Raw genomic sequence first — 25,868 nt, forward strand, 5'->3', positions numbered from 1 at the left:
TCTATTTATACCAGTCTTTCGGTGTTTGTGTGTTTGTGTGACTCAGTTAGTAGACTGCCATTTGCGTGCGTGACTTGTGTGTGCTTTCGCGTGTCTGCACGCTTTTTGACTTTCAACATTTTTATAGCCATTGCTGTGTTGTTGCTCTTATTGCTGCCGGTGCGCTGAGTTACTGTTATCGGCATTCGCCGGGCCGTGCAGGCCTCACTCACTCGCAAACAGTCTATTTGCCGCTGCTACGACCATGCAGCGCGCACATAAATTGCTTGCCACATACAGCTATGTGCCAACTGATAAGCGCGTTGCAGCAATAACAGCAAACGAGCAACAACAACAAAGCAACAAACACACGGCGACACAAAACCGACAACGCTGACTTTCTGTGAAATGTGAAAGCTTGAAAAAAATAACGGGAACTGGGAGTGTGGGAAAAATATTTATTGTGCGAGCCAATTTTTGTTGCCAACATTGCCGCCGGGCCGGCAATGGCGTTGCCTATCGCGCCATGCAAATATTTATTACCACACAAAGCCCTGCCAACCTCCCGACCGCGCTCTAATACTAAATGGCGCGCATTTTTTACGATTTCATGCAACGCGGTCCGGGGGGCGCATAGGCAAATGCCGGCATATTAAATTATGCTATGTTGCATGCCCCACCAGACACTTCCACAATCGTTAGGTGGCGTTTGGTCGTCGTGATTTGTTTGGGTTGTTAGTTGCATGTTGCATATTTATGTGCTGCGGCTGTGATATTGGATTTCGGAAATTGCTTTGATTTTTAGTTTCGAATTTTCCCAAACACCAACAACAACAACAACAACAAATGCCATTCCATTTTCCGATCGTTTTGCGGCGATTTCTTTTTGAAATTCGTTAGGCGCGGCAAAAAATGCTTGCATACAAATAGGCTGGCAGCAATTCAAGCATTTAAATGCATCGAAAAACATATATTGAAGCACACACACATATTTATATTCACCGATGCATGTGTGCGCTATTTTAAAGTCAATCGCCGTTGCACGTAGCATATGTAACGGTATTTAATTAACTACAACTTTCGATGTGTTTGTTGCTATTGTTATAACCCATATTGGCGGCAACAACTGTCAGCGTTGATATTGACGATGGCAGCAATTTCACTAAAAATAATGCACTCACCGAATGGTTGTTTGTGTTGTTGCGATTGCCGGTTGTGAACAATTGTTTCTTACTTCACTGTTGCATACAATAATTGCTCGCCACATTTCGCACGGCACTCGCATGCCACACGCCACATACCACAAGCCATAGCACTGTCACACGCCACGTTCGTTCATTCCGATTCGACAGTATGTGGCGGCACCGCGACTCCACCAGATGCCATTAATTGCCGTCAAATACCAGAAACTCAGTTGTAGCTGTGTGTGTGTGTGTGTGAAAATGAAGAAATTCGAAGGTCACTCAACGGTATCGATTTCACCAATTAGACACAATGTTCAGTATTTTCCGAAACGGAGGTCTTCTCCTCAACTTATGAATTGAAAGATGAATGTGGCAGTTGGTGTTAGTTAAATTTTCAGCGCATTCAACGGGACTCTATAATAATATTTAAAATGTACTATTACTCCAATGATAACAAGCGACATTTGTGGATGACACAGCCCTGTTAGCAGCAGGAGAGTCAACATCAGTATCTACCTTTTGAGTGCAAACAGCAGTCAATGCAATTACAAAATGGGCTTCCAAGTGGCTCATTAAATTAAACGATTCCAAATCAATGCACGTAGACTTTGCTTAAAAAAAAAACATCATACCTTCCCATTTATATAAATGGTACTCCTATACAATAATCCTAAGTATCTAGGAATCACCCTAGATGCTAAGTTTCGCTGGAAAGGGAGATGAATTCCTCTAACATTTAGCTTTTAACTTATTAGAATTGAATTGTTGTTAGTATTTAATTATTGTATACTAGGTAAAATTGTAATAATAAAAAAAAAATATTTCCATAATTACAAATTAATATTTTGCTGTAAATATAATTGGCCAAAATAGTCAGTAGCCAATCTCGCGGTACTGAACCAGATATTTTTAATGGGTCCATTGGCTCAAGATTTGTTAGAGCTGGAGGTGAACAGCGACCGGAAACCCTATAAGAAGATTTTATGGATCCCCCATCCACCTGTCAGTGAGCTCAACAGAAAGGAGATGTCTCCATCTACGTTGCAAATCAATTTTTTGTGCGTGAGTTTGATAAGAATCCTCAGATATCTCATCAAAATTCAAGCCTAGCAATTGATCCATCTGCAATTGGACATAATCGATCGGGATGTAAATTTTGAACTCCCAGATAACTTCTCGAATGCTGAAAATGAGCGAATATTAAATGGTTATGAATGTTTTCAAAAAATCTTTTTTTTTTTATTTTTTGCTATTTGCCTATTCGATAGTTTATACTAAAAATATCATGTGAAAGCGGTAAGATCGTATCTTGAATAGTTTTTCAATAGCAGCGTTCTAAAGAGCGACCGCTCGCTGGTATAATCAGCGATAGACAAATCTAGTCAAAATTGCTGACATCATAACACAACGATACATAGACCGATCGGCTTCAAATTTAAATCGTAGGTCATTGTATGGGAACTATATTTAACTTTAATATAGTTTTTGAATTTTTTTGTTTCAGCAACTCATTCGACCGGAATCATGTCAGCAGTTAGGGTTCTTTTGTTTGGCACCTCCGAAGACAGCATATAACTCCCGTTGTTTTTTAGTATTTTTGTAAAGAAAAAATTTTGAAAGGTAGCTGAAAATATACACACTATATTCAAAAAACTTAGAAACAATCGATCGAGTACTTTCTTTAAAAAAAAATCACGAAAATAGCTAAAGTAGAATACCAGAATCCTTGAAGGAAAACTTTATATTATTGCCTGAATGAGAGCCTTTATTAGGAAGTAGAGTAACAGTATTTTGATTTCAGATAACATTAGATGTAGCTGTAGCCACACACTGATGTTCTCACAATACTAATTACTGGTGTATATTTCAAAAGAACACCCCTATTAATTGCGAGTCCTGATTAGTAGAGGATTCCAGTACAGAGGTAGCACGGCATATTATTGAAGAATCATTTTTCCTTGCATTGAAAGTTTAATTTTTGACCTACGAAATCACCAAAAATAATCTGTTATTAAAATGTTTAGAATCACCTCAACACACAATGACAGAAGAACAGAAGAACAAATAAATAACGGCGCTCTAATGTGTTGTGTTGCATAGGAAAATATTTTGTGATTTTGGTAAAATCATTTTAACGCACACGAAATATTAAAGCTTGCTGCTGATTTGTATGGGGAATTGCGAAGTGTGCAATGCGTCAAGTGAGAGAATGTGTGTTGCATTCATGCCGAACATAACTCCTTAACTCGACCGCATTGTTCGAGAGCAGCACTATATTTTAATTAAAATTGTATAACAATGAAAGGCAGCCACAGTGGCAGCAGCACCGGCAGTGGCAGCGATATAAACAATGCGGCCGCTTGTTGTTGTTGTTGTCGAGTGCATTTGTTAGCATATGCAGAGGCGCATGGCTGCCAGCTGCCAGCTGCCGCTGCTGATGCAATTATGAGCGCATAGTCGATGAGCGATTGCCAGGGGTTTCTGCAAAAGTAATGCTTAATTTGTTAGCAAATGCACACCGACACACACACACGCACGTTTATGTACCACATGCATACATGCTTATATATACATATATACATATATGTATATGTACATAAGTAAGTGAGTTAAATCATTAATTGCATAAATGTGCGCAACGTGTTGAGTACACAAACGCAGTTGTGTGTGTATGTGTGTGCTCGCATAATTTCGTGTATTTACACATACTTACATGGCATGCCTAACGCACTTAAGGGGAATTATCGCTACAATGCCAGCACCAAGCACCGCATGCTCACATATATACGAGTATGTGTGTGTGTGTGTTCGTGTCGTCAAATATTACATAATGGCAAGAACATCAGCATTTTCAGTTTATAAACGATCCCATGTCACTGCATATTTAAACAGAAATATTTTCGCACAAAACTGCTGTTGATGTTTACTGTTATGTGGATGTGTGTGTGTGTGTGTGTGAGCGCGGCAGCTAGCGAATTGCTACAGTTACAACATTGTGAACGTGAAATACAAAAATATTCGATAATAAATTACAATAATGACGGTAATGTGTTCCTCTTTGCCATAAACATACCGACAAATGCATATATGCTCCTATATTATTGATATTGACGATAAGGATGAGAATATGTGATGATTTCCATCAGGGCGTGTTTACGCCGAAACGCTAGAAGTGCAAAAAGTAGACACTCGCTCTCGGCAATGGAATGGATTAATCACAGACACGCGGCCACTTTGCCCCAATAAAATGCACTTTTTTAGGCAAAAAATTGTGTTGAAGGTTTTTAGGACTTTAGACGTAACTGCCTGCGGTGCTTTAAAGAGCTCATTGCCGTATTAAACAGTTCCTTTCTTAACTCAAAACTGTTGCTGAGATCATATCAAAAAACTTCAAAAACATATAATCATCCCAACAATTGCGACACTTGTCAGCACTGTTATAAATTTTAAGCGAAAACCAGCACAAAAACAACAACAAAGTGACTACCATTCACACGCGTGTAGCACAACAGCAGCTGCAATAGTCTTCCACACCAGTCAAATTGCCTCAGCGTACATTAAATAAATATTTTTGCTCATCACCTTCGTTTTTCCCCGGCCTCAGTCATCCTCACACTTCCTTGCCTTTGATTTACACGCGAAAGTTTTGATTTGGAGCGAGCGTTGAGGTGTTAACAGTCTATTTTGAGGTGGCGTTAAGCCTGTGAAAAGATGATTGATACAAGACAATGACAGCGGGAATGAGACAATGACACAGCCACACACACACATGCCAATCTGTTATGTTAACAGATGGGGAAACTAAGCCTGCAAGCATTTCGATAGTCAAAGGAGATTCTAACTTTTGTGTTAAAAGCAAAATAAATGAAAAAAGTTATGACAGCACGAGCAACGGCGGAAGGGGACGATTTGAAATCGCTCATGTGTACAACGCTGTTCTGTCAGTCATTACTTCCGCCGTCAACAAGGTTTTCTACTCAGTAATTTGTGGGTGTGTTTCAAAAGCAGTAAACGAACATTCGGTTTACTCTTTAAATTTTTTTTAAATTAAACATTTTAAAATCTTCCGCTGGTGGAAGCCGAGGAAGAGGGAGACCTCCACTCCGATGAAAGGACCTGTCTCCACTTGGTATTACCAATTGGCGCCAAACTGCCAAAAGGAGAGATGCGTGACGCGCTGTTGTGGACTCGGCTATAACCGCGTAAGCGGTGTATACGACAGTCAAGAAGAAGAAGGTATCCACCATGTAACCATTGGAATCATCTAAGTGCATTACTGTCATGAAAAACCTTCTCCTAAATTCTGAAGAGAGCTTAAAACTAGGTTGTTACTCAAAAGCTCAAATCACAAATGGGAAGCTAAGCTTGGTCAAGTATGCAGTATATTATTTATTATTTTTAAATAAGCAATCATATTAAATACACTCAGAAAACATTTTCAATCTTCACTGAAATCCATGAATCTATGCGGATATCCAAAAGGCAGAGAAATAACTAAACTTCACCATTTTCTTGTCTTCCTTTAATTGGCTGGCGAAAGCCGACGATGTTCGAGCGTGATTATTTCTCACAGTGATGTGCCACTGCCATACACTCACACACATGGGATGGGAGACTCATCTTCAGCGCAGTTAAGAAAATTGAACGACAGCAATGACGGCTTGACGTCTCGCTCGCTGCCAAACGCTCGGAGCTGTGTTTGCCTTGCTGCTGTCACTTCGCTGTTTGTAGCAAACTTCGCAAATGCCGAAGACGCGACATCATACCCGCCACGCAATGGATGAAACAATACAAAAACAAAAACAAACACAAATAACACAAAGCTTGAAGCGAGAAAGCAATTTGTACTTAACGCTCCTCGCACACCCCCCGCCGATGCCTGTGCCAGCGCACCAAAATTGTACCGCTACAGCCATTCCTGCCGACGCCAGTCAATGTACCGCTACGTGGCGGAAGATGTGTGGGTTCGCATGTGGGTGCGCGTGTGCTGACGGTGTGTTTACGCCAAAAGTTACCAACTTTGTTTTGATTGCATTTTAACAACAACATATTGACTGTGGAATAATAAAGTTAATGAAGAAAACTTCAGCCGGCGTTGAATGCGCGGCGTCTGCGGGTGTGTGTGTGTAGAGACGGTGAATTTGGTTATTTTCCTTGGCGGCTTTCGATCACTGAACTGTTTGCTTTCGCCTGTGATAAGCAGCGTTCAGCGTGGCAAACAAGTCAACAGAGCGATGTGTGGAGCAATTTCTTAATTTCACAAAACATTTCATAATAAATAAATAAATATTTTGGCCAATTATGTGGATCATGTTTATGCATGAGCACTCATCATTGGCGTAAAATGAGCAAATGACACGCAAATAAGGGGTTATTTTTGATAGAGGCTTCTAGAAAATTGGTTCTGCTTATCGCTAGAACTGTCTGAGTGAATGCTAGCCATGCTGATAAGTGTGTCACGAGTCAGTCGGATTGAGAAAAGCTACAACATCTTTCCACATTTCTGGCAATTTGTGAAGGATAAAACCATAAGCCATAAGGACTAACGGGACGTGCTTTCTCTATCCCCTTTGATACAATATGATGTGTTTTTTGAAATCTGAAATGTTTATCAAAACAAATGTCTCATTGCCATTATATTGCGAATGGGAGAATTGTTGTGGTCCAAAATTTTCAAACTGTATCAGACGGTCACCAAATTTCACGCCATTTAAGACATTTTTGAGTTCATTCCTAAGATAATCCATTGTATAATCATGCAATTTATGTAATTAGTAAAAAAAATGTCGATTTGGACCGACTTAAAAGTTTCCACAGTTTTTTCTCTTTTCTTTAGACAGTCTTGACGAAAGCTTTGTGCAATCACTACTTAGAAGAATTAATTCCGAGAATCAATGATTGAGCGTTGCACAGTGCAATCAGCAAATAGTAATTAGAATGGATGCATTCAAGCGGCGAAATGAGCCTCACAAAGCCCGTACAATATTGCCGAGGCACAATTACGAATTTGCAATTAAGAGCTTTTGTGAAAATCGCATGGAGAAAAATCATTGCGAAACAATGTCAACAGCAAATTGCAAAATAAACATATCAACAACAAATACAACAACAACAACAACAACATCGAACACACAGCAACGTATGACTATGGCACGCAGTGGTGCATGTCAGTTGTTGCCACGTATGAGCGGAGCTGCACAAGCACAAATCCACATTAGCGAAAGTGGCACAATGCACAAAGCTGCAATCATCTTATCTGCTGAATGCGTGCCATGATTAATGCGCACCCCGAAAAGCGAACTCCGCTCCACAGCAGTAACAAAAACAATGGCAGCTGCAAGTACCGCTGCAGCTGACAAAACATTTACCCCAAACAACAACGGTGGCATTCAGGCAGCGCATAAAGCCGCACACGCAACAAGAGCTACGAGCTACGGGAGCAGCAACTTGTATCAACAACAACAAACAACAAAGGATACATTTAACAACAGCAAAAGTTTCGCACACAAACACTCTGGGCAGCCAGAGCACGTCGGAATGGCAGCTGTCATGTTCAGGGTTCCATGCCTGAACCCGCGGCGCCGCTGGAGCTGCCATCGCACTCGCTTTCCGCGCAGTGCTGCCTGCCGTCGACGCTAATGATTAGGCTGCACCGAGCGCCGCTGTGCGCAGTTTCACTTTTCTGGCGAATCGCGTTTATCCGCAAATTGAGGTCAGCACGAATTCGCAGCGAAATAAACTAACTCGCGCGCTCGACTGCGCGAACAAAGCGAACGAATGCGCCGGCACAATGCAGTGCAGCGCAACGGCTGACTGGAGTTCACAATGCAACCGCAAACAGGCTAGCTGTGAGTCAGCTGCCAGCGCCGCATAGCAACAACCACAACAACAACAGCAACCGCATTCGCACACTGGTGCAAAGCGCTTTTGCAAACAAAGTGCGCAACGGACAAATTGAGCTGTTGCTAAGTTGTTGCGTATACGCCACGCAGCGCTTCAGACGATTGTGAGACCTCCGACCCCGGAGCTCAGCACTAGGTGCTCAGCGCGCACAGCCGATTCTCGCAAATTTTGCAAACAAATCACGTACATTGGCTTTAAACGAATTATTTCCAAATTATCAACGCACGGCGAGCGAAGATCGGTAAGCACTGCCACCAGTTGTTGCGCCTCGCCGGGGGCGTGCGCCGCAAGTGTGCGCTGCAGCAACGGCAAATCCACTGCGCCACTTCCGAAATACGAGTATAAATATATCACTCAGCCGGGTGCACTCCACTTCAGTGCCGCCCGCACACGTCTTTCCGTTGCCACTGCCGATGCCTGAGCCACTTGAGTTTGTGAAATTTGTGAGTCGTGCAACATAAAGCAGCGCTGCCAGCCATCCGTGCAGCTGTGTAGCCGAGCTCATTTAACTGAAATTTATGTCCCAAGTGCCATCAGTCGAAGCGACAGCAGCCGCAGAATGAGAAGCCAATTCAGCCTCTTTCGCATACGAGCCGATATCATTCTGCTGCTTTTTATGGCAACAGCTTCGAAGGAAAGCACTTCGGTCGTTTCGTGTCATAGCCTCGACGCGTAATTTATGTAGAAACTTTACCGCAAGCAGTATTGCGTCTTGTTTTGTTTTGTTCTTGTTTTTTGCTTTGTTTTCTTCTATTATTGAGGCAAAGTTGTCGAACGCACGGCTCGTGCTGCCAAGCGCTTTTCTGTTTTTTTTTGTTTTGTTTTTGGTTTTGAGTTATGAGTTGTTGCGTAATTGATGCTAAGCTGGTGATATTGCTGCGCCATTTTTCTGATGAACGTGAAGGTGTGTGTGTGTGCTGGCGAATAAGAAGAGGAAGAAGTTTCTTTGAAGTGAAAGCAACATGCTTCCACGTGCTAATTAATTTCTTCTTGCTCTTCACTTTTGTGCAACTTAATGTTGAAAATTCCGAAATTATTTTCATAATATTCCTCCCAACTTTTTTGCAACAGTTCGACGCAAGCATCAAAAAGCTTTAAAATACTTTATTCTTCCTATTTAATTTTTATTTATGGCTTTCCCCATAGTTCCTAGATGGAACATAGGGTCTCTTGACTTTCAATGAGGTATATAAAAGTTCATCTTCGGATTTCTAGAATGCGGTGAAAGCAATGCTGAACGTTTCTTCATTTCTTGAGAACTCACTATTACAAAATCTACCACCCCATTAGTCTCTGAAGGCTTCATTATCAGCGTACCATTTACTAAGGAGAAAACTTTTACTTTCATAGTCTTGCAAATACCAAGAAACTTATTTTGTTTTGATTAGATTCAGATTTTTGAGAACGCAATTTGAGAACGCAAAAATCTGAAACTCATCTTCAGCTAAATGATACCTAGGCTGTTCCAGCTAACTTGTCTTCAATTAATTCTGCAACAATTTTAATTAAAGATTACTTAAGAGTTTCATTAGACTTCATCAGCCATTTACTCATTACTTGTAAGAAATCTTCTGAAAATTAAAGGCACCTAACCTCACTCCAAATCCCACTGTTTTCATTGTCGAGGTCATTAAAATATTCATTTAGAACCTCACAGTTTGTGCGCACACCTCCAACGGCCGTCGCAGAGCTTAAACTATAATAAATATTTACTTGTAGTCATGGTTGTCGGCACTTAACGGAAGTAATAAAGAATATCCATCAATACAATTGAATACAAAGGAAATCACAAATTACTATTTAATTAACAATAAAGCGACAACAAAGCGAATTCAAAGTGTCACAATGCTGCAGCTTTACAATGGCCATTGTCGCACCTACCACCTACCACCCAACACTTGGAGGGTGGGACATGCCTTAAATGAGTCTGTGCGGCTGTATTGTGTAGGATCTCAAAATAGCTGAGCGAGCTCGCCTGTGGCGCTGGTGGAAAGCATTGGTTCGTCGCTCAACCGTCGTGCGTGCGTTGTGGACGCCATGAAATTGACGCGTCCTTATTTAAAGTGCACACCGGCCATTCGGCCCACCGCTGTGCGAGTTTGCATTCGCTTTATGATTATTGTTGTTTGCCGTCCGACATACGATATACGACATACGGCTGAAGGCGTTATTCGACCATTGGCCGGACGCACGCGGCACGCCTCACCGAGTCCATTGTATTCAAAATGGCTGTCAAGCTCTCAATGCAATAACCATTTTCGAGGCATTCCAGCACATAACAATAAAAATCAAACTACACTCAATTGCAACGAAAACTTTTACTTTAATTTCATGACTTTCGTGCGCCGCCGCCCGCTCCCTCCATTCGTTCGCCGCTCATAAAGACTGGCGCGTGTGGATGTGTGAATATACCATAGATGGGAATTTTGTAGCCACACGTCGTCTGCGATTTTCAATTTCGTTACGCCGCTGTAACTCTGTCGCCCACACGGAGGCCGCACAATCTGCACGGACCAACCCCCCGCCTGCCTCGCTTGTGGAATCTTATTTTGCTCTTTGCATTTTTTATTTCTACGCAATTCTGTACTTAACTTCCGCCATAAAAAGAAACTTTAAGGCAGTCACGGTCAACTGAACTACCATTTCGCCTGCTGATTTCACAACAAAAGTTGTGTTGACCACGTAAGCGGCAGCAGCAGGCAGCACGAAAGCGCAGACACACAACGAAGCAAATGTAGAATCGAACGACGCGTGTGTTGAAGGAAATTTCCAGGCAAAAACTTCAAGGCAACTTACTTACAGTTAACACACACACATGCAAGTGATTTTGGCATTTGTATTAGTTATGCTTTCACAATTGCCATGGAACTTTTTCGTCTAGCATTGTAACGCACAATCGTATCCCCGGCGGATGACCCGACCACCGTGCCGAGCTGGCCTTTGGTCACGCCAAACAAACCCCACCACCAGCACCACCGTAGAAACGCTACAATGGAAAATAGTTAAGTCGGAGAATTCTGTATTCAGTCTCCGACGCCACAAGCCAATCAACCCACAACAAAGCAAAGATGATGGCTGTAACTGACTAACAAAACAACTTTTTGTTATTTTCTTTATTGGCTTGGACTTTTTTTGGTGTAAGCATCGAGTTCGTAGGGAAAGTTGGACACTTCTTGTTATTGAAAATCACATTGCCATATTTGCAATTTAATCTAAATTTATTTCTATTAAATTTGCGATTCACATTCGAGATTTGCTGGGTCAACGTAACGACGTAATGACGTAAATGCTCATAGGCCAATTGAATACCTCTTTATTCGTCTATTATTAGCAGTAGTAGTAGTAGTATGTCATATCTATGACAGCTCACCTTAAAGGTCCTAAAAGTGTAGCAGTCAAGATTATATAATGTGACAGGATATTTAAATATAATGTTGACATAACTTATTTTCTTATTCATAAGTTGCTTATGGGTATAAAGAAACACCTTCCTACAATATAGAAGTTAGACAAATTGCCAGTATTCTCTTTATTACCGAGAAGACGATTCAAGTTGTGCATTCGAAGACAAATTCGAGGTGGTTCTCTGCAGAATCTGGAGACTTCAACTAAAATTAGCTGTAATATATGTGTTTCATTCCGATTCCGACATTAGCCGAAATAAAAACACTAAAGAACTGAAAAAATTAACCCAATTTGCGTTTGCCTTTTATCACAGTTATCCCAGAATCTTTGAATGACTCTCTTCTACCACTGTCCCCGCTTTTCGCGCTCTTATGAGTTAGCAAATCATTTGCTTTTAATCACAAAAAGAATCCTCAGCTGCCGATATCTTTGTACGCAAAAAATATATGACCTCTGACCTCTGTCGCCTTGTTTGTTGTGCTCGCCAGAATTCTTTTTCGCTGGCAATAATTTATTGGCATTTGGCAAAGGATTAAGGATGCCAATAAATGAAATTGAGCGCTAACCAGCAAAAGTCAAACGAAATGAAAGGAGTATCCGCTGACACAGATAAATAATAATGAAACCAACAGGACCAAAAAACCGAATCTATAGAAGAGCAAACCCTGTCACTGCACTCTTCAGCTGAGCAACGAATTCGGCCGCATTTCCCCACACGCTGCGTTAGCTAGCCTCAGTTTACGCGTACCATTTTTGGCGAAAGGGCTCCCAGCTCCCATTCACACAGTATGCTCTGCGATGTTTATGCGGGATAAAATAAATATTGCGGCGCGGTGATGAACGTTCGCTGGAATTCGACCTGGAGCGCCAACACAATGCCACAGGCGGCAGCAATTGTATGTGGCAACGAATAAATGTGAATACGTGACAGATTTATATGAAATACCTTCTCATTAGTTGTCGTATCCCCGGGTGTGTGTTGGCATTTGTGTTGAAAGCTTTTGAATGTATCGCCAAATTTGTTACATCCGGAGACGTATACAATGGAAGCACAGCAGAAAGAAGCAGCTAAGTGTTGCAAATAGCGCAATTTGTCATTTGTGGCACAAATAGTAAAGCGGCTTGTTAGCGGGCCCAACAAGAAATGCTGGGAGCACTGAGACATTCTAGCTTTAACAAAAGTGGACTAAGTGGCTGAGGGTTACATCAAAAGCACATCTTATCACATCCCATCTCAGTATAAATCCAATAAACTCAGCTGAGTACTTGCCTCATCAAATATCGAATAACTGTAGTTAAGAGTTTTCTCTGGCTTTCTCTCTCATTCTCTGTAGTCTTATGCGCAGATTTCACATTCACTCTGATCAATTGTAATTAGCGCACATAACATTCAATTACCTTCAATTAATCTCAATTAACCTACTTTCCACTCAAGAGAAAAGTAGAAGAATACGCACCATCTCCGGTTCATTGCCAACATGTAAATGCTTTTAAGTATTCTTTTAATTATATTACGCAGAAAGTCATAAAGCCTGTCGCATGCTTCTATTTCCGTTTCCACTTCGGAACTTCATTTCCATCGCAAACTCGCGGCCCCCACCACCAACATTGATTCTAGTAAATGTTTATGAGAAAGCACAGTCTTTCCGGGAGGCGCGGGGCCAGCCGAGGTAAGCAAATAGCGAGGCACTAAGTTCAAAAGCAAGAATAACAATAAAAGCGTGTTTATGGACAAACGTGCGCAGACTGCGAAACTACGATGCCGCCGTCGCTGCTGCTCCCGCTGCCAACGCCTCAGCATTCGCGCACAGATGTCCTGCCACAAGTCATAAAGCGAATCTGCGTAATTACCATCTGCATTATGACCTGCAATGCACACACAGTGGGCGTGGCCATAAGTTCATGAAAGTGTTGGTGCTGGCAATGCCAATTGAAGAGAAGCCGCAACCGCCTGGACGAGGTACTTACGAAGAGCAGCGAAATGAAAGGAACGGTTATGTCAAAGGCCACTGCAATGCTCGTCGTCTTAAGTGCCTCTCCTCCCACAAACTGACCTTTGACCTCGCAATGTGAGTGTATTGGAAGTACAGTCCACTCGAATAGCTGAAAGCTGTGAAACAGCTTCCAAATGGAAATGAAATTGAAACTATAACTTTCAGCGCTAAAACAACAACGCCAACAAAACGTCATAACATTTGGACAGCCTTGCACCGAATTTTGTGTAAAGTTCACCATGCCACATTGGTAGTTGTGACAGTTTTACATACTTTATTACTTCATCGCACTTTTTCCGTTTCATTCGAGTTTTTGCATTTTGCTCGTTTTTGCTTCAATAGTTTCTCATTTGCTGAGTGCATATGACTTTGTGAATTGGGTCACATTTAAATTTTAAATGCACATTCGGTTGAGTTAACTGCCAAATGGATTTATTTATGTTCCAGCCACACACACACACATCATACAAACACAAAGCCAAACAGCCCGAAACTCTCGTAATGGCGACGAAATGAATTCACGCATTGCAGCTTTGTTGCCGAATTGTAATCGCATACACAATCGTCATACACAAAAACAAAAACAAAAACAAACAACTAGCAAACACATATGAACACCGTGTTGGAATTTTACATGCACAACTATACAACGAGTTCTTGCATAGAGGAAGTAAGGAAGAGCCAAGTTCGGGTGTAACCGAACATCTTATACGCTCCGAATTTATTTATCTAATTTAATGGAGATAACACACAATTTGTTCCACATATTTGGCATAAAGTCCAGTAGAATGACGAAAATCATCATACGTAGTATATGGGGGCTGGGATAATTCCTGGCTCGATTTCAAATATTTTTGCTACAAAAATACATTATATCCAGGATCTTACGTTCACTACATTTTGCTCAGATATCTTACATATTAACCGATGTATAAGATGTATAGTCTAAAAATCCAAATATGTGGGCCATACTACAAGAAGTATTGACCCGACTATGCCCAATTTTGCCACATAGTCACACTAGTAGAAAAAACAGATCTCCTTTGAATTTCTTTAGAATATCTGAGTAATTTAAATATATTTTCGGTAAGAAATAGGGCAGAACCATTGAGGTCCTCATGTTCGATGTCTGGGTTCTTAAAAAGTTATAGTCCGAATTCGGCGATTTTTAGACAGGCGATATCACAACGGAAATGCAGTATTTGTGTAAAGTTTTGTTCCGATATCTTCACTGGAGCTTAATTTATTCAATAATTTATTAATCTACTTCATCCTGATCACCTCGGTATATATAACTCTATATCTAACTCGTTCAGTTTTAGGTGTTATAAACAATCGTTATGCCAACAAAAATAATATACCGTCTGTGCAACATGTTGGAGGGGTCACCTAGTACCAGTACGAGCTTCAACTCAATTCCATTTATAAACCGTTTTAAACAATTTTTGCCACCTACAGCTACATTATATCCGAGATCTTACGTTCATTTTATTTTGTTAAGATATCTCACATATTTACCGATATATACGATATAATATTCACTGGAAATTTGAAAATATGAGGCGTATGGGGGCTAGAGGAAATATTGACCTGATTTTGCCCAATTTGGAAAGGCAAACTCGAAAAAAAATCAGACCTCCTTTGAAATCATTTAGTTATAAAATTAGATGGAACGGTTACCTAGTACCAGTACGAACTGAAACACTAGAACGAACCAATCAGTTGGGTCTAATCAAGTTGATTATTCTTGAAGTTTTTACTTATATTATTACATCCATCATTCCTTATATATTCTTTTATGGAAATACCCAAAGTAAGTCCTCCTGAAATCCACCGTACGGCTTTGGAAAATACCCAACGTTATTCGCAACATTTTTTTTTTGTTTTTATAAAATGTTTGTTAAATTTGTTTGTAGAATTTTAGTTATCAGTCGACCACTTTCGAAAATCATATATACATTTTAATTCATTCGACAGCATCCGAACTTAACTCATCCTTACTGTTTCCTACTTACCATAACAGTTAACGTACGTATCAACCTTTTTTGCCCTTAACTTTGTTTTCGCCGCCTCGTGCGTGTGTATTACCATGTAGCATATAGAATTTCGCGTTGTTTTCAAACATTTCGCTTGAGGTGCCTTTGTTGGGATTTCTCATTATTGGTAGCGTCAAATTACCTGTAAACGAATCATCACTGCTGCGATATGCGTTCGCCCAAAGGCGCCCGGTGTTTTAACTGCTTTTGTTCGTTAATGATGCAATAATCGCTCTGATTGCAAAAGTTGCTACATCGTCAGCGCAGCGTACGAGTATTGGTATTTGAAAAACTTTGCCAGACCAATTTTTACATTCGATTTTATTTTTGGCATTCGACTGGAGTTTTTGTAAGAGTGAAATACTGGTAATTAACGAAGTTAAAGGTTTTGCCAAAATTTAAGACATTTTTATTTATAGCATTTTCCAGCGAAATATTTGTCAAATCAACTGTCAACATTTAAAGTAAAATTAGCACTTCTGATATAAATAATATCGCCTTTAACGGCAAAATCACATGCGAAACCAGTTTTAAAGTAATTCAAAATAACTTTTCATTAATTTTCATTAGCAGCAAAATGTTTCTCAACCACAAGCATTTGTCTTTCCAACCTATTAAACCGACATGAAATGCCTTCTAAATGAATGTCCTGCCAGCAGAGCGACACCCTGTAGGAAGAAGATATTCGATTATTCAGAGAGAACTGTTCTGCTTGATTTTCAATGACAATTATATGCAATTTTAGTTCGATATTTAATTGCATTATATTGAAGAAGCACAGAGACCCCTTAAGAAAAACAAGAAATCTTCTCCGTCATTGCAGTGGCATTACTTTCAAGTCCCATATTATTCAACACTTGTAAGTTTGACCTTTTCTGCCAAATTCTGAATAACAATATGCACCATTTACCTGAAATAAGTTCGTATGGAACTGTCATTTCACCGCAGTTCCCTACGGGGTCTGCATGCTTGGGCTGCACAATCAACGCGCACACGACACAAAACCACACATTCGCCATGAACAACGCTTTCGAGCATAAAAGGTTTTGTTCGCTCGAGTGCCGGCTTCCTGCCAGCGTTGCCAAGCATTTGTCGGTGGAATCCAGCCCAGCCATTCTCACTTGTCCATCACTGTCATGTGCATTCCCTGACATATCCGCCTTAGCATCTGCCACAGCTACTTGTACTAGAGGTCATACGTACAACAGCCTTTCACTTTCACTTTAGCGAGCACTTTACTCTTCCAATGTTTTCCCCCTCTCCTCTTTTATTTCGACCCTATCGTGAATTTGTGTACTCAAATCGAAAGGCTTTTTCGCGCATGTAAGAAAATTTACCGCTTCAACGGTTACTTTTGTAATTAATCTTTCACATTTCCCGCCGCCTACTTGTGCCAAATTCATTCGAGCCGCAAGTGAGTGCTGCTGCGAACGTCACGATCTGATGGCTGCAAACTAAAAATGATAAATTACCCCAAATGAGCGAACAAAACTATGCGGGATGCTCTGCTTTGACGTGGCAATCGGGCCAACAACGCTGGGAGGAGCAATTTTGTAGAGCACTACCCCATTCTGTACGCTGAGGGGTGACACACCTACGCTAATGGCGAGCAACTGCCTCAAGAATTCACAACCCCACTTTTTGGCCTCTAAAGAGCAGTTAATTAAACGGTAAATTATGCGAAATTGAGTTTTAAAATTGCGGTCGTCGTTTTCTAATTGAAACAACTATTCAAAGCACTCAAATTTCCCACAATCAATTACATCAGTCAATCAATCACTTTGTACTCGGTTATGTGTGTTACTTTGTGCTATAACCGCAAGCCAAGAGTCTTCTCGCTGGTATGGAAGTTCCTCTCTTGCATAAGAAGAAGTGGCAAAGAAGAAGAATGGGTCCTCGACAATGGTTGACCACATATTTATGAAATCATCAAGTTTTGTGGGATGACTGAGATTTCTTCATCAAATGCCTTTTATTGCCGCAATTAAATCAATTAAACAAGTTTTTAATTAAGAATTCAATACGTACAAATGAACATATGTTTCGTCGTGTCTTATATGATTCATATAATCATTTTTTGCACTTCGGGGTAAGTTTGAGGCATGATTCAGTCCCAAAGTTGAATTATTAACAAATAATTAAATTGTGTCGGAATAAAAACTCTCAAAAAGCAGTCGAAGCATAGAAGACATCCTGACTTGATTCAGACCAAAATAATGTTCAAGAATGATTTGGTTTATAATCGAGTAAGAATTTTTCAAAAATTCTTCTTTATCGAGTCAATAGATGGTCAAATATTACAATTCACTCACCATTTGCCGGATAGGTGGGATTCAGTCAACTTCGGAACCTTTATCAGTGTTTCAAAGCAAAGAAATTTTAAACTTTCACAAGTTACAAATGGTCGGGATTTATAACTCAACTGGACCGATTTTCATGATCTCTGAATTGTTGTAATCGTATCTAGGCCGAATAGAGGAATAAATATCTGTAATATTTTAAAAATTAAAAGGAAATTTGATCTTCATCATATCTTAGTTAGACTGTATAAAATTCGCCGGGTCAGTTAGTAATGTAATACATAATCTTTATAAATATATATACTCTCTGTGAGGGGGGTCACTACTCATCATTACTCATGCCATATACACTAATGTGCCATTTTCTCCAACACAAAGGCTACGCAACACATATCCTTTAACATTTTAGCAAAATTATCATTGAATTTCAAAATTGTGCAACTGATCCATTTCCAATTACGATGTTCATTAATCAACCGATAGGTTGTGCAACATAGGCTCTAAAAGGCAAATCTATAACATGGAGCGCTTACTAATTTATGCATATTACTTGAGCTTCAGTGAATGAGCATTTCCAACATATAATATTTAATTCGTCAGTGGCAACACATTTGCTTTGTGCATATGGAAATATTGATGACTGTGGGTGTTACATATTTAGATCCATAAGCATTTGTGACACCAACACAAGCGTATATCGTTCATATTGCAGCACGCTTAGTCATACATAGCTGTAAATAGAGCATGACACACACACATGTGTGTGTGTGCTTTCCACTCAAAGTCTGATGAATTTGCATTCAAATCATCAATTCACAGATATCGCAATCAGATAGCAACACAAATCCCCATCAGCATGAGCGCAATTCTATGCAGCTACAGTTGGAAGCCGGTGCATCTGGCGGCGCGTGTGAAGGCGGCACAACGACCTGTGCGTCCGACCAGATTCGCATTAATGCGCAAATTGAGATTCAAAACCAAATTGCAAATTTCCACAGACTCGCATTCGACGGAGCACGATGCTGCAACACTTGGCAGCAGGCGCATGTGTGTGTGAATGTGTCTAGTGGATGTGACAAGCGAATGTCATGGAGGCGAGCGCACAAGACAAATTGCAAGCAAATGAAGTGGCTGCCGTCCGCCTCGCCATTTAATTGGTCACAAGCAGCGCTCATTTTAACAAGCATTGCAATGCCACTGCAGCATTCACATGTGTCTATGCAACACGCAACTATCCTGCTGTCACTTAAATTGCTACGCGCATTTTCAATTGCCATTACAAGCTAAGCCGCCGACCGACAACACGGAGCCATGGTCCACCGGTCCACATTTGGCGCTGCAACAACTCAGGCGCTGTCGCAATCAATAATTAATGTTGCACGCTTCACACATTCCGCTTGCCGTGAGACCGAAGCCACCCACTCCACCCAGTAATCCCATCAGTGTCACCGGCACAGCATCGGTGTACGCCTTTAAGGTGTTGCAACCATTGTTGCCATAGGCAGCGTCCAGCGAATTCGAGCGTGTGAAGGTGTGTGCGAATCGGCATTCACATGTGACCGCAATCCGCTTGCTACCGGGAGCCATGTGAACACAACTGACTTTTCGGACAGGCAAATCTCACCAAAGGCCGGTGCAAATACCGGCACTAGAACTCGCTTGTTCGGGTTGTCAATTAATTTTACGCCTCATTATGCAGCATTTCTTGGAAACGACAAAAGAGAAGCACTTAGGTTCAAAGGTGAACTACTATCCAAACTGAAATATTTGAACACTCGATAACATTCCGAAACTACTCTTTCGATATCCTAAATATCGGCGAAATCGGCCACAATAGCCTAACTCTCAACTTTAGAATCCGCCTAGCACTGACTGGTTATCCAATTCCTTACACATGCCACAGTTCATCATTATGTGGCACGCATTGCCGGCAGGGAAAGCGGGGTCCACTAAGCGACCTCGTCATTAGCAAGTGTTGTCTGTTGACTTTTTACTTTAAACAATGGAACGTAAGAAGCATGCCATCTCGGTTACTCCGACTCAATAACGGTAGTTCGTCACACGCTCCGCATTATCAGTTTGGCATTCCCACGCAAATTCCTAGACCGGTCTTGTCAACTTTGTTTTTGCTGTTGGCATTTCATTGCCGTCTTAGAATGCGCGTGAAAGCGCCACAAATGGCCGCGTCAAAATTGCAAATTACACTCGTTTACAACCGAAATAAAAGCGCCGTCGACATTCACAACAAAAAGCAAAAAGTCCAGCAACAGCAACAAACAATCAAATACGTAACTACAACAAAAAAACTAATCTCAAATGCTGGCATAATGACAGGCAAGCGAAAATTACCATGAGGTCTAAAGTAAAAGAAGCTGAAAGAAAGCGACGGCAAGAAGAGCAGAGGGACGCAAAATCTTCGAGTAGACAAAGTGTGTTGTCAATCAGCTTAGTTAACGCTACAAGTTATGTTGTTGTTATTCTAGGGGGATGTAATTAGAGTCACCCCGCAGCAAACAAGACATAAAAAAAGAAAGTCCTTTTGCTTGAGCTGAATTAGCATCAATAAAAGTTAGCGCTGTCACAACAGAAACCTTTCCTTGAATGTTGCACAGCGTTCAAGTTGCGAACACCGACGACACACCTAAGACTAGAACTGTCTTCGCACGTTCGCTTGCTTCCATTTGACATCCAGGGCAGGGCAGACAAGAGACAAGACAAGTTGAGAGAATAGCAAAGCATATCCGCCCATTGCGCCGGTGGAATGCTCAGCAAGAAGAAGAGGAAGCAAACATTGTAGAAATGTCAGACTGGAAATGAAAAAGTGATAATGGCCAGGCAGCCATGACAGATGGCAAGCAATAAAATTGGTCATACAATGAGCACAGGTGAGCTAGCTGTTCGGAGCCGGGACATGGGCGAGCACACACGCCTTTGTATTCCGACAATGTTCCATGAATGTAATGCTTATACAATACTCGTAGACACAAAAGTTCGCATCAAATAATCCACGCGCACGCACAGCACATCCACACTACCCCGCTCCGCTCCCAAAAGATATATGGCATAGCGCCGTAATAATTCACAATCAACATAAGTCATGCGAATTAATAAAGCGGAAAGGATGATGCGTAATTTTTGTCAGCGCCGCATAATTTACTGCCGAATTATGGAGAATTCAGAGAACAACGCGGGCAAAGACTGAGCCGTTTAAGTCGCTTGTACGACAAGCGAGAAGGCGTTCTCACAGAGGTATCCATTTAAATGCGCATTTACTCCTGGAGCTTATATGCCTTTACATATGTACATATGTTTGCTTCCGTTTATGTATCTCTTATAAGTGTATGTTGGATATATAATGCGTAGAGCTTATGGATTGAAATGCAACAATTGAAAACTGATCAACTGAGAAAAGCGTGCTCACAGAACAATCCCAGAAATATAATAAAACAGAAAAGCGGTAATACTGGCCTTGAATTCCATGATAGTACGCTCTAAGCTAGTTAAGGAGTGTCTAACATCCTTATCAGTAGCCTCGAACTACCTTGCAATCCGAATTGTTTGTGTATCCTATCACCGCGGAATTGCTGGAAACTGCTAAGCGAACAAGGTTGCAAGAGAGGGTACCCTAGTAATATTGACGTCGGAGTGGAAGCGGGATCCACTTGCGCTGGACCGCAGGACACACCGACTTCGAGTGAGCTCACCAAACGGTCCTTCCAGTTGCTGTCTTTTATGAAGGTAATCTCGGTAATCTCTCTGCTTTTAAGGTAGATATCTATTTCGGAGAATTTTGCATGCAAATATACCTGTTTGAATCTTCTAAAATTTTTAATTTATGGTGGACAGCCGGCCCATGTTTACACACTTGACAAAAATATTCACGACCAAACAAAGAGCGAGTGTAGAAGTGGAAAAAGTTCGCAGACATAACCACGAACTTTGGTGAGCATTTTTTCTAAAAAGCGCAAACTAGAACCGCTAATTCAACAAACTGTTTGCCAACGCCATTCAAACTTTGATGTCGCGACGGTTGTGAGAGTTAAAGTCATAAATTCGCACACACATCCTAAAAAGCTATGAAATGTGTGCGCATTACGCCTCAGGCAAAAGCAATTAACTGCCTCGAGAACCACAAACCGCCACAACAACAAATAATATTATGTCTGAACATATAATTTTTTAATTTATTTATACTCAGCAGAGAGAACTCAAAATGTTGCCCCATAAATACCAAGCCCTCGACTCTCTGTAGCGTACTTGTTAGGGAGGACCAAGGCAAAGAAGTACCAAAACCAAAACTTATTTGTGGCTGTTATAAATATTATTTAATAAATACTGCCACAATAACAACAAAAACACAAATAAAATAATTTATGAGACCATGATGAACTAACAAATTTGAATAATTTCGAACGCGGCGACTACATCCATTCTCCTTCTGTCCTCCGAACGCTCACTCTGTGCGGAAAACTCTCAGCAATAAAGCCACACACAAACTCAACTCGCGCTCCGTTTTCTATTTACATGTTTTACTACTACAACATTCTTTCGAGGATTCTTGAGCGCTTGATATTGTTGTTGTCTTTTTGTGGTTGCCATTTATTGAGTCGCTGAGGCAACGCGGTCTATGCGGCGCATGTACTCCGCCCCTCAAACAAATTTGTTAAGCAAAAATATGAAATTCGAAGCAAAATAAATAACCGACTTTATCGTAGCGCTGAGAACCACGAAGAAAGGCGCGGGCCAAGCTACACACAACGCATCTAAACAACAACACACAACCAGCAAAGGACGAACGGCGATGGAACGCAAGGACGCGAGGACGCAAAGGCGCGTTGAAGTAAGAAAACATCAAGAATCTTCTTAGCCTCGTCGAATGCCGTTTCAATGTGAAGTTGAATGTGGTAAATAGGGGGACCAAGGGAAGCGCGCGAACTTTCCGGCGTTGTGCGCATACTTAATGTACACACTGAAAATATTTGGAAATACAGCAGTAAGGATTGTCGAGTTAAATAGACGAAATATTCATGGAAATTCCTTAAGTCATTGTGCTTGTTTGCTTGTTTGTTTTCATTCTTTTTTTTTTTTTGTTTATGTTGTTTTCAAGCATTTTTCCACTTGTTCGAACGCCTAAGAGGGCTTAACTCCGTTGCTACTAAAATTTTAATTTCACTGAGTAGGCAAAGAGAATTTTTCAAGTATCACCACACACACACACACCCACTCGCTTGCCACATGCCAATGCACACACGCATATAACCGCTTGTGCAAATTTATACAAAATACATGAGCGCAGATGGAAAGCGGCCAAATTAACCGCATCGTTGCATATGTGCAGGCGCTTGAACTCGTATGCACGCTCGTACGCGCCCTCACCTGGCGACGCAACTTTCAGCGCCTGCTAATTATGCTAATGTAACAACAACATGTACACACACACATGGTTGGAGTTGTTGTTATTAGCGCCGCCGCTGTTGTGGTGGCAACGCCACAAATGCGCTGAGCGAGCAAATTGCCAGCACTTGCCGAAGCCAGCACAGCGCCGAATTTCACATGAAAGCCCCGCAATTTAATGTATTGCAGCAAATATAATTTGTCACTCCCACCGCCCACCGCATCACATCGCCCTCTCCACATTCAATTTCCATGCGCTGTTCCCAAAAAGTGTATGCGAACGTTGAAAGAAATTCGGCAATTGCCTACATTTGGGCGCGGCGCACACACAACACCAACTCTGCCTAACCGCACGCATGGCATTAGAGACGATCTTGCCACAGTGACCGCACGGCAGCGGCGTGCAACTGGCGGAATGCGAGAGCGTGCAACGTGCAATGGCGTCAGAAAGCGTTGATGTGAGTGTGGGTGTGGCCTTCGGGTGTACTACTGCCTCCATGCAACATTAGCAGCTAATTTGCTATTCGAAAAGTGCACGACAACACACCGCAGCTCTCGCACATAAAGCTTAAAATAGCACAACAGCCGCGCTCGAACCAATATTTACTGGCGATAAATTTACGCGCTTCAATTCTGGCGAGTGGAGCATTCTCTTTCAAAGCGAAGGCCAGTCAAATATAAAATTTTCCAATTTGCAACTTCGTGGAATTTTAATCATTTCAAAGCTAATATCGTAATATAATCATTATGGTACAATTTTCAGTTGAGCCTTTTCACTCGGTCATTCTCCAAACGAGCAATTAATGCAGGTTTTCGGTGCTTTTGCGAATGCAGTTTGGAGTGAATAGTAATCTCATTTTATTATTTTCTAAAAAGTTCATGAACACGTAAATAGACAAAAATCCCAAAAAAAATATTTATGAAATGTGTGGCTTAAATTGTGAAACGATCGCGCAATCGCTTGTGAAACAAGCTTCAACTTGCTCTTATCGTATTCGAAATCGGACAAATAATATATTTTTTAAGGGCAGGGTAACATACTTATTGGTCCGTGGGAAGCCGTCTGTATTAAGTCTTCCTTAGGTTTATCTATCATGATGACCTGTGACTTTTTGCATGAATTTTAATAGTATCCGAAACTAAACAATGCATTAAAGAGCAAGAGGAGCACTGCTTTAGAAATGTCTGGATATTCAATTTACACTTTTGAAGTAATATAATCGTGTCCCAACGCCTTTTTCCGATTTATCTCTTTTTGAATTCTACTAATTTCAGAAGTAGAAGTCTTAAGCAGTAGTCTGCTTAGAAACCGAAAACAAGCATTTTTTAGCAATTTTTTTTGAAAGGGAAGGAAATGATTGCGGTAAACGGATTTTTAAGACGATAGCGTACTTTATTTAAGGCTTAAAAAACAATATTTATTATTAAAAAATATTGAAATTTTTTCAAAGATGTAAGTACTTTTCTGGAGCGCCTGGAGTCTGCACTTGTAAACCGGTGCGGGTGATGGAGGTCGTGCGATGCATCTGAAATAATCGAACCAATTTTTTTTTTTTTTTTTTAATTTTTATAAGTTTCTTTTCTTTATGAAAATTTTTTCGAAGTTTGAAAAAAAAAATCAAATTCTTAAGAAAAAATTGGCTTTAAGTTGTAAAACAAGTAGTTAAATAATACTTTTGTCCAACTTTTTTAGTTCAAGTAGAAGATAATTTAAAACTGAAGCTAAATCACTTTGGTTTTTTCGATCGGACATATATTCTTTTTGCTATCGCCGGCAGCGTTTTCTAACACTTGTGAAAATGAAAACTCGAGAAAACGCGCTTTAAAGGTTTGCCTGAGTATTCGCACCTGTTCGACGCTCGGCCACTAAAACTTATCTAGCTTCGAAAATATGTCGAATTGGTCTCTGGAATTTTAAAGACATATTCTTGGATCGTTTTGGAAGAGATTTAAAACAAAACAAAAAAATCGATTTTTTGAAGCCTTACAGGCAGCAGACTACTGCCTTAATAGACGAGCAACTCGTTAGCAGTATTGGGCAAAGTTTGCAACTCAACCAACTTTCAACCTTCTAAGTGATTTGCAAAGCAATTTGTATTTTCCATTATCATTACGTGTTGATTACCATTAAACTATCTTATAGGATAGTTGGAATCTACTGGTTGTTTAAACTACTTTTGTGCTTTTTAGAGGAAGTTTTGCTTGCTTGAATTTGGACACTGTTGCTTTCCATATTTTCGGTGTTGTATATCACTGTGAACTCAATTTTGTTACTCGTAAAAGTTCCCCTAAATGTTTGATCACAAAACTTTGTAAAAAATCTTTTAGAGCGGAATCACCCATTATTCGAATTTCCATCTTAATAGGAATTATCACAAATTTTCTTCTGTGAATAATAATATAATGCCCCTAGAGCACGACTTACTGACTTTTCACTAGCTATGTATAATGAGCATTTGACATCGCAATCTCAATTCATTTCGTTATTCATCTTTCAGATAACCCGCTTATTTTTACAAATCACCGTTAAGTGTCCAAGGTCCAATTTAAAATTAATTGAAATTCCATTATATTTATACGCAGCAGTTCATTATTAGTTCAAAAAAGATTTGGTATGAAAATTCACACACAAATTATTTCCACTCGCCATCATCGGTTAAAAATGCAGTTATT

The sequence above is a fragment of the Zeugodacus cucurbitae genome, chromosome 5, assembly GCF_028554725.1.
Source record: "Zeugodacus cucurbitae isolate PBARC_wt_2022May chromosome 5, idZeuCucr1.2, whole genome shotgun sequence".
In the NCBI taxonomy this organism is placed as follows: Eukaryota; Metazoa; Arthropoda; class Insecta; order Diptera; family Tephritidae; genus Zeugodacus; species Zeugodacus cucurbitae.